This window comes from Stegostoma tigrinum, chromosome 17, assembly GCF_030684315.1.
Source record: "Stegostoma tigrinum isolate sSteTig4 chromosome 17, sSteTig4.hap1, whole genome shotgun sequence".
NCBI lineage: Eukaryota > Metazoa > Chordata > Chondrichthyes > Orectolobiformes > Stegostomatidae > Stegostoma > Stegostoma tigrinum.
The window spans coordinates 8177964-8193942 of NC_081370.1; the positions used below are offsets into that span (position 1 = coordinate 8177964).

General features: G+C 41.4%; 1 protein-coding gene across 3 annotated transcripts in view; it reads left to right on the forward strand.

Annotated features, from left to right (window-relative positions):
* Positions 1-15979, forward strand: part of ptprja (protein tyrosine phosphatase receptor type Ja) — a 157668-nt gene that overhangs the window by 494 nt on the left and 141195 nt on the right. The window lies entirely within an intron of this gene.

Genomic DNA, 15979 nt, shown 5'->3' on the forward strand with positions numbered 1-15979 from the left:
TCGCTAACACCCCCCACCAGTTCGCTCACTTGTTTAGCAATTAACTCGCCTGCTCAAGAGTTGCACAATCCCGATTTAAAGTAAGTGTATTCAAGTCCCCAGAATCAAAGCAACATTCCCTTTCATAGAAATTTTGCCGTAAAGTTTCAATGAACTGTTTTATTTACAAGTTATTAGCATACTTAAAGTTAGTAAATAGGGAGGGGGAGGGGGAAACAACATGCAACCACCAGAGATCATCTCCTTCCGAATACTACACATTTTAAATATGTAATGTTGTAAAGTCGTGCGTCTCTTGTGCTAGAATCTTTCGAACAACTTCAGTTCTTTTTGCAATGTGCTTCTCAGTGTTAAGAAAGAATGCTTTGCTTTGGGGTTACCCATGACCCTACTTGACCCACTGCTTTGATTAATTGCCTGAATGTTCATCCCAAGTTGGGGATGAGCCACTGTGAATTCTTTTGCTGTCCTGCCCAGGATTATACTCCTTTCTGTACCAGGCAAACCAGGCACTAATAATCCAGAGATAATGGGAACAGCAGATGCTGGAGAATCCAAGATAATAAAGTGTGAAGCTGGATGAACACAGCAGGCCAAGCAGCATCTCAGGACCACAAAAGCTGACGTTTCGGGCCTAGACCCTTCATCAGAGAGAGCTCTCCAGCTCATCCAGCTTCACACTTTATTAACTAATAGTCCAGAGATAGTCGGAACTGCTGAAGCTGGAGAATCTGAGATAACAAGGTGTAGAGCTGGATGAACACAGCAGGCCAAGCAGCACCTGAGGAACAGGAAAGCTGATGTTTCGGGCCTCGACCCTTCTTCAATCCAGCAGTGATTTCTGGAATAGGCCATCAGTTATACACCTGTCTTCGTGCTCAAGTCTCTGATCTGATGCGCTAGATGACAGACATATCTTGTGAATTGGGAGAAACATTTTAAATGGAAACAATTAATTTTATACAGTAGGTTTTAATTAATACAATTTACAAAGAATTCCTGGAGAGGCAGATATTGCATTTTGGTTTCTGCTTTGGTTACTTTTAGAGAAGTGAATCAGTACATTTTCTGAAATTTTAATGGCTAGTCTCTCTACTGATGGGATATAATTATAGCTAAAAGGTAGTTGACAAAAGTACCATATCAGATTCATGGGTAATGGTGCATATCACCATTAAGACTAAATGCTTCTAAATACATTCAGTTGGGTGGCGTTCTTCCCTACCCACCCTTTTTGTTTGCTGTATAGATTATTTGAGATTACTAAATTTATTTCCTTTCATACGGGCATGCTTTGCTATGTCGCGTTTAGTCAAAGTATCAACTGACAGTGTGCTGAGCCCCCAAGTTCGCATTTTTACCAAAGAAGTACACAAGCCTTAGTTTCTTGTCCCGTCCCTGCTGACAACATTGTAACTTGCATTTGTATATCAGGGCTTTTCCAGAATGAAACATTCCATTGTTTTTCACATCCAGCGGCAAAGCAACGAGTAGAAGGGAAATGACCAAAGGTGCTGTTGAAGCCATGGATATGGAGGAGGTTTTGAAACTGGGAAGACATGAGAGAGTAGGCAAGGCGACTGATACTGTGCAGTTAGTAATGGAGAGGAGGACTGCTATGGTGCACCTTGCTTGGGCTCAAGAATGTCTTTGCCAGTGTCGTCAGGAATGGCACTGCAGCATGCAGCATAGGAACAGTGTAGGCTATACACAGGGAAATCAGGCTGAAGGAAACTGCAGAAAAGTTCTGTTGAATAATTCTTCAAATTGAGTATTTTGCAGTTGGTACACCAGTTTACTAAAGGCACCTGAGTTGGTGAGCAGGAGTTAGTGCAAATTTAATGTGGGTGACTTGACAACTGTTAAGAACGGAGCAAAAGAACCCTGGCTGACTCCACCAAAAGTAAGGCAGGGTTTCAGCAACCTTATGCATGAGATAGAGATGGATATGGAAATAAATAGTGTTGATGATATCCTGTGTGAATACTAAATCAGGGCAGGGCCACGCACTGTCACATGCAATTTAGTCTGCCTGCCTAGGTTACGTGCGTCTTGTACTGGTCTTAAGATAATTTCCTTCAAACATTCAGATTGGTCTGTGATGCTGCGATCAGATCTGATAATTATTCTGCATTAGCCAAAGATCTGAATGGAGAAAGCCATTATATCTTTTCCCCTGCCAGACCACTGAAGGAATAGGAGTTCAGACGTAGTGGTCAAAAATGTGGGGAAAGTTTTTGACACCTTTTTTTAAATAAAAGATCTGCCCTTTTTGAATTAGGAAGAACAGGGACCCCTCCTAAACACTGAACAACTCAAGTTATAGATATGATTTTCCACTGGACTTCTGCAAGGCCTTTTGAAGGGCCATAGAGATTAATGATGTAACCAATTTCTGGAAATCTCTTTGAATACATGTTAATTCACAGTGGGTCCAAACTTAAAAATTGCATTTAAGTGTAGATTGAAAATATTTGTATATACCCCCATGTCCGGCTTGATAAAGGTGAGTACCTAGCAGTTAAAATAGTCCAGTCAAGCTGTTGGGGCATTTATCGTTTGAAAGCACAACCCTAGATTCAACATGTACTTTGTTGATAATCAGCATTGCGTTACCAGCATGGCTAGTGATCCCTCACTGACTCTGATTTGCCATGCTGCTTGTCAGACATCAAGATGAATCAAGAGTGACTTCAATTAAGCATTATGTAAATAAATAATAACACTAGCCATTGACTTTGTCCTCTGCTTTAATTACAATCCATCATCTCACTGCCTGAGCCTGAAGCAGGACTGTTCAGAAACCACGACGTTTTATTTGATGTTGAATTTCCAGACTGATGTATGTATGAATGTACATCTCTGTATCATCGAGACTGCCTATTTTCACTGTTTAGCATTATCTATCTTCTCCTGCACTGTAGCCTATCTGCTAATGCTCCCTATTTCTCCTTTTGATGTCTGTCAATTGAATGTACTTCTGACCAACCGTCTAACTTGTGTCGTTGGCATACTCCACCCGTATCCAGCTTGTGCCAATCTCTGTTTGACACTCTCCTTGTTGCTACCTACGTTTCCTGCAAGTGTGACATTGTCTCTGTCAGAATTCTCAGTCTTTCTTTCACGTTCCTCCACTCCTTTGTCTCTCCCTGCCTCTGCGATCTCCTCTAACCCTACAGCCCTCCAAGATTTAAGAAAGGAGATAATTCGTTGGAGATCACTCTGTGACAACTTGTTGAATTGTTCTGTGATAAGAAGCTGAGTAAATTCGGTTGATATTCTGTGGCGTTTTGAAGAGTAACAAGCAAAATCCTGAACTTGCTCGTCAGGGCAGGTGCTGAGATACTGGTTTTCACTGATTGGGCAATCTGATTCGTGAGTGTGTGGCCTTAAGAAAGGGGTTAACCATTTAAGACTACAATAAACAAATTCCTCCACTCGAAGGAAAATGCAGTTTTAAAATTCTTTACTGAAAGGCATTTGTGGAGGCTTCATTCAATGCTTCCATTAAGTCCTGGAATTGACAGATTTTTAGTGTCACATGGAATCGAGGGATATTGGAAGTGGATGGGGAACTGGAGTTGAAGCCCAAGAGGAGCCATGATCATATTGAATGGTAGAGCAGGCTCAATGACTCCTTTGGTCTCCCCCTGCTTTTATTTTTTTTTGTATAGAATATCTGCACTCCTCCAATTCAACACACTTGTGTATCTATCACTTAATGTGCTCCATCACCAGTGCCCATGCATTCAGCAGACTTGGTCATAAACTCGGTAATCCACTTCCTAAATCCCTGCCTCTCTAAGACACTTCTTGAGACCCATTTTTTTCTTTTTTTTTCTGGCCACTCCCTGAAAAATCCATTTGCTCCTCCTGAAGTGTCGGAGAATATTTAGTTTGCAACTTTTAAACAGATGATTCAGTATCCGTTCTCATCCTTGACTTTTTCTTGTAGCGATGTAGCCTGGAGTCTTAGTGGTTTGTTGGCCTGGAAATTGACAGTGTAAAGATATACAGATTGGAACCTGTTTTCCTTTGTGTTAATGGATCTTGGTTCACCATTTTGCTGAGTTTTTCTCCAGTTCTTTTTCAAGATTAAAACCTGCCACTTGCTCAGCTCTATATGGTTGCCTCCCTTAATCGCTTTTGAAGTGTCCTTGCAAACCATTCAGTTTCAGAATGAATTTTCCACCTAATATCATTGTTAGCACCACTTGGATTGTACCAACTTATCAACATCATTTCCGGGTGGATTCGGATGAGCAAATTCCAACTTGCACTCGTTGTTCCCGTTCTAAGAACAAAACTGCAACATTCGTGCTCCCTTGTGACTGAAGTTTCCATGTCACAGGTGTACAGATTTGGCGCAGTGCTTACACATTTCTGGCACAGCCCTCGTCATGCACCATTTTGATTGTAGACAGTGTGCATTGGAAGAAAACAGGATGGGTAGATGGTGATATTATTCCGCATGTAGCTTTGACTTGATGTCAGCGCTACCATTTTTGACTTCAGTGTAGCTGATGTCTTACTGATGTTTTACTAATTTCTTAAATATTCACAGCTGAACACTTGTTCCACACCAGGAAACACCCTGACCAGTGTTATTTACAGGGATCAATGACTACTTTCAGACTAGTTGCTGATTCACGTTACGAGCTCTGTCTGGGTTTGCAGAGGGCTGTGATTTTTCTACTGCTGTTTAAAGTTGATGGAGTGTAACAGAGCATTATTGCATGTGGTGACAGTCTATTGCTCTGATTTAAAGGTTCTTGGTCAGCTTAAATCCTCTAATTCATGGAACGGAATTTTACATGTCTCTTAAAAGTGGGAATGACTAGGGGCTCAGGGACCGTGATTTAGCTCACATTTGCTGTTGGGACTGTGTCATTAGAGTAAATAACTGTGCTTCAATTTTTCAACTTCATTTTAACTTCTTAGGAATTTGGTCCTTCTCATCTGGGTACCGGCTCCCACCATTTGTGTTCCATTTGAGATTATTGGCCTCTTGCTATCCTTTCTTTTCTGGGATCTTGCTGTCTGTGAATGTCAATGCTATTTTAATAATGGCTGTAATGTGAGCTTTATGCTGGCTTCATCTGCATCCTTTACCATGGCAACAGAATCACATAGACCTGGTATCCAAGTTGAAATGCTAATTAGCTATTCTTTACAGCCCAATTCTATCCAATCCTGAAATCAAATGGGAAAATCAAAATGTACCATTTTGCACTCAGACATTTTATAATGCTTCTGTGGAATGTGAAGATCCAGAGTCTGTTCACGAGCATTACAGTAGCCTTTGTCATTGTCTGTTAATTGTAAATATATTATATCTGCCCAGTTAAAAACAATCTGGGCATTTCTATCATCTTTAATGGTCCAGTAATACATGTTGTCAGGCAGTCATCAGCTCAGGAAACATGTTCATTCGCCATAAATGGAAGGACAGAAATATATGTATCAAAAAATACATCTTAGAAACCTTGTAATTGTAACAATAATAGCTATTCTTCACAGAAGCGGGGGAGAATGGTCACTTGTGCTCTGAGCTAGAGGCCTTATCCATTATCGCATGGGAGCATGTCTCTGAACGCAACCTCAGTATAGGCTTCCTCTCCATTTGATAGAAGAGAGATATTTCGGGAGCTCGATCTCTGAAATAATGAATGGCTTGGTTCATGTTGCATTGGGAGCTGAGGCATCGACCATCTGATGATGGTTAGGAGTGCAAGTATTCTTAATTAATTGGCCGCTCTTTGTACACTGGAAAGGATGGGCTTCAAGCTTTGTGCAGAGTCAACTGCCAAGCTGTTTCTATGAGAATACCCATCAGTTTTTGTGCAGGTGGTTGTTAGTGTGTTATTCAGTGAGGTATTTATTCATCACAGTCTTACTGTTGATCCTTTTGGACTTAACTCACAGTGATCCGTTGTTTTTTTTTGTTTACTCAGTCATGGAATGTGGGCCAGGATTTACTGTCCATCACTAGTTGCCCTTAAGGTGGTGCTGAGCTGCATTCTTGAACTGTTGCAGTCCAGCTAGTGTAGGTATGCCTGAAAGTCATTCGGAAAGAAATTCCAGGAGTTTGAGCCAGCAACACTGCACAAATTGGGATATATTACTCAGTCAGGATGTTGTGAGGCTTTGAGGGGGACTTGCAGGGGCTGATGTATTTGCTGCTCGTGTTCTTCTGGACAGAAGTAGTCTTGCATTTGGAAGGTGCTGTCAAGGGAGATTTGGTGAATTTCAACAGTGCATCTTGTAGACAGTATGTACTGCTGCTACTGAGCATTGGTGGTGGGGAAAGTGAGTGTTATGAAAGTGGTATCAATTAAGCAGTCTGTTTTGGTCTAGATGGTGTCAGGTTCTTAAGTGTTGGTGGAACTGCATCCAATCAGGCTTATGCCTCGTAGCTGAGAGACCAGGCTTTGGGGGGGTGAGGAGATGTTTTATTCGCTGCAGGATTCCTAGGTTCTGACCTGCTCTTGTAGCCACTGTACATATATAGCTATTCCAGTTCCGTTTCTGGTCAATGGTAATTCCTAGGATGTTGATGGTGGGGTGTCCAGTGGTGGTAATGCCTTTGTGTACCAAGGAGCAATTGTTTATTTCTTATTGGTTGGTTCACGTTACGAGTTCTGTCTGGGTTTGCAGAGGGCAGCCATTCCCTGGCTTTGGATGGCACAAATGTTACCTGCCACTTGTTGATCCAAGGCTGGATATTGTCCAGATATTGTTGCATTTGGACACTTCAGTGTCTGGAGAAACTTGTGGTGCCGAACATTGTGGAATCCTTGGCAACCATCCCCCATTTCTGACCTTATGGTGGAGGGAAGGTCATTGCTAGAGGAGCTGAAGATGGTTTGGCCTTGGACACGATCCTGAGGAACACCTGCAGGGATGTCTTGGAGCTGACATAACAGATATTCAACAACCACAACCATCTTCCTATGTGTCAGGTATGACTCCGACTTTGTGACAGATTACTCGAAACCGACATTAGCTGTGATTCTTAGAAATGTTTAATAACATATTCTGAGCTTTCTGGACCTCTTGTTTCCTGTATAGTATTAGTGATAATTACTATTGTGTCTCAGCATCTGCAATAGCTAGTTACAGAAGATGTCCTGCATTCTAGCTATAGCTCGGAATAGAAGTGGCTGTGGAAGAGTGTTGTATGAGAATTTTTCCATGATTCCCATTGACTGACTGCAGTTTTTCAGGGCTCCTTGATGCCACACATTCAAGATGGCAGTAGCCAATGGGCTCTAGGCCCGAAACATCAGCTTTTGTGCTCCTGAGATGCTGCTTGGCCTGCTGTGTTCATCCAGCTCCACACTTTGTTATCTGGGCTCCTCCATTGTGTCCGTTTTATTTTCTTTCCCTTTTTTTATTCTTCCTTGCTCTCTTTCGTTTTAAGATTTCCTTGGAGCAGCGATGCGGAGCAGGGATAGCCAGTGGGCTGGAGGGACAGTTTTTGGACTGGGGACCAGTGTGGCGGTCAGCGGCTTGTGAGCCTGGTCAGGCCATGTGTGGGAGCCCCCTATGCTGATCTACTGCAGACCCTTATTAGAAAGACTGTAGTGTTAATCTTTTCACTTTCTTTTCCTTAATTCCTCCAATTTGTACCTAGGTACCTTGCACCCAAGATGGCTCCATTTGGGGTGACATTATTAACTTTTCACTGTATTCCTGTACTGCTGGACTTGAGTGCACATGATGATAAAGCAAATTCTAATTCCAATTTCTAAGATTGAATGCAGCCTTCATGTCAAGGACTGTCCCTGTTACGTCACCTCAGGAATTCAGCTTATATGCATGTTTGAACCAATACACTGATCTGGTCAGGAGCTGAGAGGTCCTGGCAGAACCCAAACCTCTGGCCCATTGTTGGTGAGCAAGTGCTGCTTATTAGCACTGTGGATAACTGTGTCTCATTTTACTGATGATCAAGAGTAGACTGATGTAGCGGTAATTGGCCATGTTGGATTTGTCCTGCTTATTCATTCATAGAATGAGGGCATCACTTTCAGGCAGAATTTATTGCCCATCTCTAATTGCCAGAGGGCAGTTGAGAATCAGCCACATTGCTGTGTGTCTGGAGTCACATGTAGGCGAGACCAGGTATGGATGGCAGTTTCCTTCCCGAAAGGACATCGGTGAACCAGATGGGTTTTTCCAACAATCGGTAATGGTTATCACTAGATTCTTGATTCCAGAATTTTTTTATTATTGAATTCAAATCGTATCATCTGCCATGACAGCATTTGAACCGAGAATGTTCTAGGGCACTGAAAGAGAAATGCACTCTTGCATGTTTCCAGTGAGGGAAGGAAGAGAAAACAGGAGGGTATGCTTATGCTATTTGTAGCATGTAAATCAGAAAAGATGAAGAGATGAAAGATGAGAGAGATGCAATGAAGGTGATGATATATTTTGACTTTATCCAACTCAATGGCTTCAGCCATGCTGTCGACTGTAGTTCCAGTCTCTCCAATGGTGCCCAGCTCTATCTCCTCTGTCAGGGTGAATGCTTGTAGCTATCTCTCGGTGCTGGTGATTAGCTGTTCCAGTTCATTGGTTGTACATTACCTTCTCCTGCAAAGAGGTGAGCATGGAGCAAATGCATTTGAATGTGCTCTTGTTGTTGAACAGTTGACAACATGTGAGAGAGTGTGAGATGTGGATAAGAGGGTAAGCTGACACTAACAATATGAAGAAGAATAAGTTGTACTTAACGGAGAGCATGAAGGGAGTGAAAATCAGGTGCAGTCTGGAGCAGTGTGCGAGGCTGCTGGTCGATTTTCTACTAGTATGATCTTAACTACGTTCTCATTAAACCTCTTCTTGGATTACATTCTTGGGACTTCACTTTATCCATTGAAGGTGGCTGCCTGCTTCCATTGCCTTTTTAGTGTCTGCCCTGTTCTCTAGCTGACTTTGAATTGAGGATCTTGCTTCTCCTGCAAAAAGGCTATGTCCGAGAAGCCTGTAACATGCCATTGCCCTTTTTAATGCTATTTGCACTCCTCATACAGCGCTCTACTGCAGGCAATTCCAGACCCAGCTACAGCCAGAATGCAGAATAACTTCTGAACCTAGCCATTGTAGATGCTGAGAAGTTATGATAAAGACGCTACTAATTATTTCTAATATTATACAGGAAACAAGAGGTGCAGAAAGCTTAGAATATGTTTTGAAACTTGCAGTCCATTCCGGGAATCACAGTCAATGTCAGTTCTGAGTTGCCTGTCACAAAGTGTCTGGCCCATATCAGCATCTGTTTGATTGTAACTGAGGATGCAATGGATTTTCTTTAATATTTTGCTTCATCCTTCATTGGTGTATCTGACGAGTAAAACAGGCCCTTCAGTGACCTACACTGATTAGCTTTTATTAGGTAAGGTAGCCAATGGCTCCTGAAAACTGGGGTTTCTTTGGAGTCCAAAAACCTTGTGGGTGGCAGTTGAAGTCAGGAACAAAATTAACACTCTGTGGCACTCAGAAAGTGCTGGAAATATTTGGCAGACCTGGGAGCATCTGTGGAATGAGAATTCAAGATATTGCTTGGAATCGATCGTGTTTTCAGAAGACACACCCTGCGATACCCAGTAATCTGATTCACTCAGTTATTAGGTCATGGTTCTTTAGGGTGTACCAGGGCTGACTGATAAATTATTAACAGAGAAAAGCCTCGATTCACCTGACATTGTCTGGTGCCTTCATGTTTGTCAGGTAATTATGCAAATTAATAACCAAACAATAAGATGTTTTGAGCTGAACACACAGGAGAAAATTTGTCAATGGTTTTAGCTGGTTAATCATCAGCCTGTGTGTACTTGGAGAGGAAAGTGCCTTTGTGGGGATAGGGGGAAGATTATGTCAGTGCTCAATGTAAGGCAGTCCATTTCTTCTGCTGTTCACTGCCTTGTAACATTTTTAAAAGCCTGTTAAATATAGGGACTGATATTTGTGTGCTAAATACCCAGATAGTCACAAACTATATAGTTCTATTTAACTCAACAGAGCTTGGTTTGCATCAAGTCTAGATATAACTATGTTCAGTCCTCTAAAGCAGCATGATCTTTATAAAAGACAGAAAATAGTGGAAATTTGTTTCAGGTCTTTGAATAACTACAAGATAACCAATAGGATAACTGTTTGAATAGTAAGGTTATCAAAAGGTATTTTATCTCTATCTGCCAGTTTTTCTTACGTATTTATAAGGGTAGAACTCAGATGGTTTCTAGACAAAATGAAGTCCACCTGTTACAGCAGTTTAACTGGTGATCTAGAGAAAAATTCAGGTCATTTATGTGTGTTGAATAGTAGCTTGTGATCCAATCATAGATGTTAATCTTTTAAGGACGATGTTGTGTCTTTGTCTATTTTTATTATGGCTTGCTGAACATTTTGATTGACTGATTCAGTGGAGGGTCTTTGACATTTTACTAGCCCCCCAGTGGAAAGAGTCACCGATTATTTATAGGTTAGTGGTTGGCTGCATCTTTTTATAAATCTCATTAACCACATGTGATTAAATAGGGTGAAAAGGGGAAGTACAGGGTGCAACTCTTGTGTTGCTGCAATGCAAGTGTGAAACTAAAATATCCTAACTACAGCCTGGTTTGTTAATGCAGAAATATCTTAAAAATAGGATGGGTGGATCCCACGATCCTGAGCCTTTTACTGTTGGTATATTTCAAATTTGTTCTTGTCGCTGAAAGAATTTTTGTTTGCTTTCAGTTTCCTCCTATTCTTTCTGGAAGGTATTGAATTGCTGGTGTGCAGTTCCACAGGTACTGCCAGCTTACTAGTGCCTTACCAATATCATTTATGTTTTACCCTTGACGTGCGGACCTTTTTTCGTGAGTAGGCTCAGCTATGATTTCTGTACCCAGTCCCCTTATCCCTGTTCTTGGAAGAGCTGCCAACATTCCCAACCAACATATATGAACAGACCGCTGATATGTCAAGACTGAGCTCTAAAAGAGTCTGTGTGCGTTAAGAAAATGAAGGGAAAGAAAAAGTGCAAGAAAAACCCAGTCGTTGCTGAGTGGCATGGGGTATTACGCGATGGAGGTGGTGGCATTGGCCACCAGGCTACTTATATTTCCTTCATCTCTCCAGCAAAATTAGAGACATGCATTGATTTGTTCTTAATGTCAGGCACAGTTTTGAACTACTCAAGGCGTTTGTTTACCATTTCATTTTGGAAGGACTTAAAACAAAGCCAAAGGTCATCTACCTTTTTTTCTTCTGATGAAGGGTCTAGGCCCAAAACGTCAGCTTTCATGCTCCTAAGATCCTGCTTGGCCGGCTGTGTTCATCCAGCTCCACACTTTGTTATCTCGGATTCTCCAGTATCTGCAGTTCCCATTATCTCTGGTCATATACCCAGTGATTGCTTCAGGGCTTTGGAAATCAAGATTCAAGAACTGGATGGCATTGGCATATTAACAGTTGCAAACATTTAGCAGTAAATCAAAGGCAAAGAACGATTTCCATGCTAACAAATTGCAAATCCTGATAATGCTACTCTCGTCTGCTGAACTTTTTTGTTTCCCCATTGTAAGCTCCAAATGCATTCTTCTTCATAGGTGTTTCTGTTTACCAGCATGTTCTCTTTGTTAAACTCCGAGTTTGAAAAGAGCAAATATTCAACAATTCTTGCCTTTTTGTGATTATTTGATGTACATTTACAGCCTCAGCTGGAAAAATTTATAGTTCAAAATGTAAGTAGCAGATTTGTTCCAATGCAGACACAGATTATTTCCAAACAATTAGACATGTATCCATCATGAAATGTCCTCTTTGTACACAATTATGCATGGCCAGTTTGTTTGCGTCATTGCACATTAACTTCAGATGTAGATTTGGAAATGTGTGAAGAACCATTCCCTCACCCTTGGTGGGAAATGCAAATTGTGCGTTGATGAAATTTGGAGAGATGCCAGAACAAAGGGACAAAGAGTGTTGCAGCCTTGAGGCCAAGCTGTGGAATGATAAAGATATAACTATAACAGTATTGCTGCTTAAATTTGGTCAGGGCAAGAAACTTAATACTTCTGTTTGTAATCCTTTTTAGGAGAGCTAACGAAATTGGTGTGATGGAAGTTAGTGAATGACTTTAACATGCCCCTAGATTACGGTTAATGAGATCCAAGGGGTTCTGTTAAGATAGAGTCCAAGTAGTCAAAGTTCAGCAGAAGTTCAAAAATTATATATTCTTTGGCTGGCATAGACTAAATTGAAATTAAAATACAACCCAGACAAAGGTCACTTGATGGCAAACCAACTGTTAGGAACAGCAACTCATATTCTGCTTGGGAACCCTGCAGCACAATGGTATCAATGTGGATTTCACAAGCTTCCAAATCCACCCCCCCCCCCCCCGCCCCCCCCACCATTGCATCCCCAAACCAGCAGCTCATCCCCGCCTCCCTAACTTGTTCTTCCTCTCACCTATCCCCTCCTCCCACCTGAAGCCGCACCTCCATGCCCTACCTACTAACCTGCCCCCTTGACCTGTCCATCCTCCCCGGACTGACCTATCCACCTCCCCATCTATACTGTCTTCTCCACCTATCTTCTCCTCTATCCATCTTCGGTCCACCTCTTCCCCACCCCCCTCTCTCTATTTATTTCAGTATCCTCTCCCCATCCCCCTTTTCTGATGAAGGGTCTACACCCGAAATGTCATCTTTTGTGCTCCTAAGATGCTGCTTGGCCTGCTGTGTTCATCCAGCTCCACACTTTGTTGTCTCAGATTCACCAGCATCTGCAGTTCCCATTATCTCTGATGGTATATATGAAGACATTTCTTCAAACATCCCCATTTTTTAGAAAAACAACAAAAAAAAATTTCATGTACTCTGATTTGCAGTTACAAATTAATTAATATGCATAGTTGATAAAAGGAAACCGTGAGTTAATTCTAATATGTCCCTTCTTCATCAGTCTCTGTGTACATTTCATCCATAATCCTCAAAGTGTGTGTTTTCTAATAATGTGTGTTTTTGTTGATTTATCTGGTGACTCCTCATTCTTAGAGAGTGAAATTGCTTTCCTGGGGAGTGCTGTGAGTGCTTGGTCAGAGCAAGATGTCTGACCTTCAGATTTAATATCTTTCCTGGGTTGGTGATTTTGAGACCATATTGAGATACTGTTGCTAGTTTGTAATTCAATTGAGTACTGTTTTGTGTCAGTGTTTGTATGCGTTGTACAGGCTTAGCAGTGAGCTTGTGTAGATGCTCACTCTTTGAAACTGAATTATGCATAAGCTTTGCTCAATAATTCACAACCACAACAAATTGTTGCACTGCTTCTGGTTTCGTTGGTCACTGTATCTCTGCTACAGCTCTCAACTTTTCATATCCAGGCAAAATCCGTTTATTGTTAGTACATGAGTTATGTATGAGACCTTCAATATCTTTAATTGCACCTTTCCCTCATTGTCTATTGTTTTCTTTTGTTTGACTCTCTAATGATTGCCTCTTCTGGCTTCACTTGCTTATCTTTAGTTGCCAGCTCCTCAAAGAATGATTTCATAGTCATCTTTCCTTCCACATTTTTAATCTTTTTGGGTTGGCAGGGCCTCCAGATCTCCATCTTGACTTTGAGGAGTCAACTTTTAGGTTGTACCTAAAGGCATCAGGAATGCTCCGAGGCAGATTCTAAGTTGGTCTCACACTCTCATCAACTTTGAGATGATGCTCACAAGGAATTTGTTCATGATTAAAAACATCTAGGTATTGCTCTTGTATCTGTTCAGCAGTCAATGACTCAGTAACTTATAAAATATTGCCAATTGCTTGTGCTATGTGCAGAGTTACTGGTCAGTGCAGTGGACTTGTCATGTAAGATGCGTGAATTTTGTTTAACATCTACTAACCAGAACTCCAAATTTTCATCCTCCCGATTGCATTGGGTTCTAAACCTTCATTTCTTCTTTTCAGTTCGCGTATTGCCCTGTTTTGTTGCTTCAAGCTTCAAGGGCTTCATTTTATGGGTAGCTACTTTGTGAGCCACTTTGTAAAAGGTGACAAAGCTTTTAATCTTGGCACAAAGCACAAGTGTCTGTCTTGCGCTTCATGTGCACCTGATACTTCTCCAGCCATTCTGTTAGGCACAAAAGGCTTGTTTGTTTATCATATTTAGATCTGATGTGAACAAATCTGTCGTGTGGTGTAGCATAATTTGTCATAATCATTGGCTGATGTCTCCCTGCAGACCGTCTTTATAAGTGTGCTTTGCTTCTTTCAAGCTAAATAGCTGAGTGCAAGGTGATTTCAGCTTCTTAGAGTTAGAGCGTTGCTTTCCTCATACTGGATATACTTCCGTATTTTTAGGGGACCTCTTCCACAATTTCCACATCCTGCCATGTGGCCTTAATCTTTCTGTTGGCCCTTCTGTGACCATGTCTTTTTTTTCCCCAATATGTAACTCTTTATTCAGCTGGGAATGTCTCTCAGCATAATACAGACTTTCCACCTTTCTCCCATCAATATGCAGCAGCTGATAAATGACAACTTCCAAGCTTCTGCTTGTCCTGCTGTGTTTATCCAGCTCAACATAATAGAAATTTGGTTTGAAGAGGGGCACAAATGGCAGCTCAACATCCATGGGAACAGAGTTTTTTAAGCAGGATGGAGAAAGGCAATCTAAAAATGGGTTGAGTTTGGTATTACTGATTAAAGGATCAGTTGTCCCTGTGAAGGGTAGGGATGATGCACTAAATGAAGCATCAAATCTTCAGAACAAAAACAGGCAGCACATTGCTGGGTGTGCAGTATGGACCCCAAAATAGTGCGAGAGTGATATTGGAGTGAATATGTCAGCAATTTTCTAAGTTCAAAAGCAGTAGGGCAATAATGGTCAGAGACTTCACACACCCAAATATCAACTAGTACGTAAACTGTGTCAAGGAGGCTAAATTCTTAAACTTCATTTGAGAGAATATTTTTTAAAGCAGCATATACCCTGAATAGGAGGTTGCAATTCTAGATTTAGTCCTCAGGAGCACAAATGAGCAAGATGATGGAGCAACAGGTGTCCATTTTAGAGACAGTGGTGATTATACCGTTAGATTTAGCATCACAATGGAACAGGACAATGGTAGAAAGGAGCAAATGTTCTAAATATTCAGAAGGCATACTCTGCAAAGCTGAGAGCTGATCTGGCAAAAGTTAGCTGGTTAAAGCCACTTGAAGGAAAGACACTGGGAAATCAATGGGAAATGTTCAAAAGTGAGATTCTGCAAGCACAGTGAGACATCTCCCAACAAATAATAAGGGTGCTACTGCATTACACGGTCAGACAAGACAAAACAAAAGGGCTTAAGAAAATCACAAAAAAGTAATAATTTTGGAAGAGTAATGAAAGTGAAATGAAAATGAAAATTTAGAAAATAGAGGACACCAGAAAATATTGACTATTAAAATTAAGGAAATCCAAAATGTTTCAAAAGCATCTTAGGAGTAGAGTAATGCAAAGGAAAGGGTTAGGCCTATGAGAGATGTAGATGGTAACGTGCATGTGGATGTGCAAAATGTAGCTAGAGTTCTTTTGTCTCTGTCTTTATAAAGGAAAGGATTAGTGCAGACTTTCTAGTTAAAGAGAAGAACATGCATTATTAGATGAATAAGCGTGACAAGAAGGCAAGTACCAGAGGGTATGAGAGATAATGGGAACTGCAGATGCTGGAGAATCCAAGATAACAAAATGTGAGGCTGGATGAACACAGCAGGCCAAGCAGCATCTCAGGAGCACAAAAGCTGACGTTTCGGGCCAGGACCCTTCATCAGAGAGGGACTGACCCTCTAGAAGGTGGTTAAACTACCAGGTCACAATGACTTGCACCTTACGCCTGGGAGAAAGTAATGGATACTCTGAGGATCATTTCTGTTTTAAAACCTCACCAGATACGGGTGAGGCACCAGAGGAATGGAGGTTTGCAAATGTTGTACCATTGTTC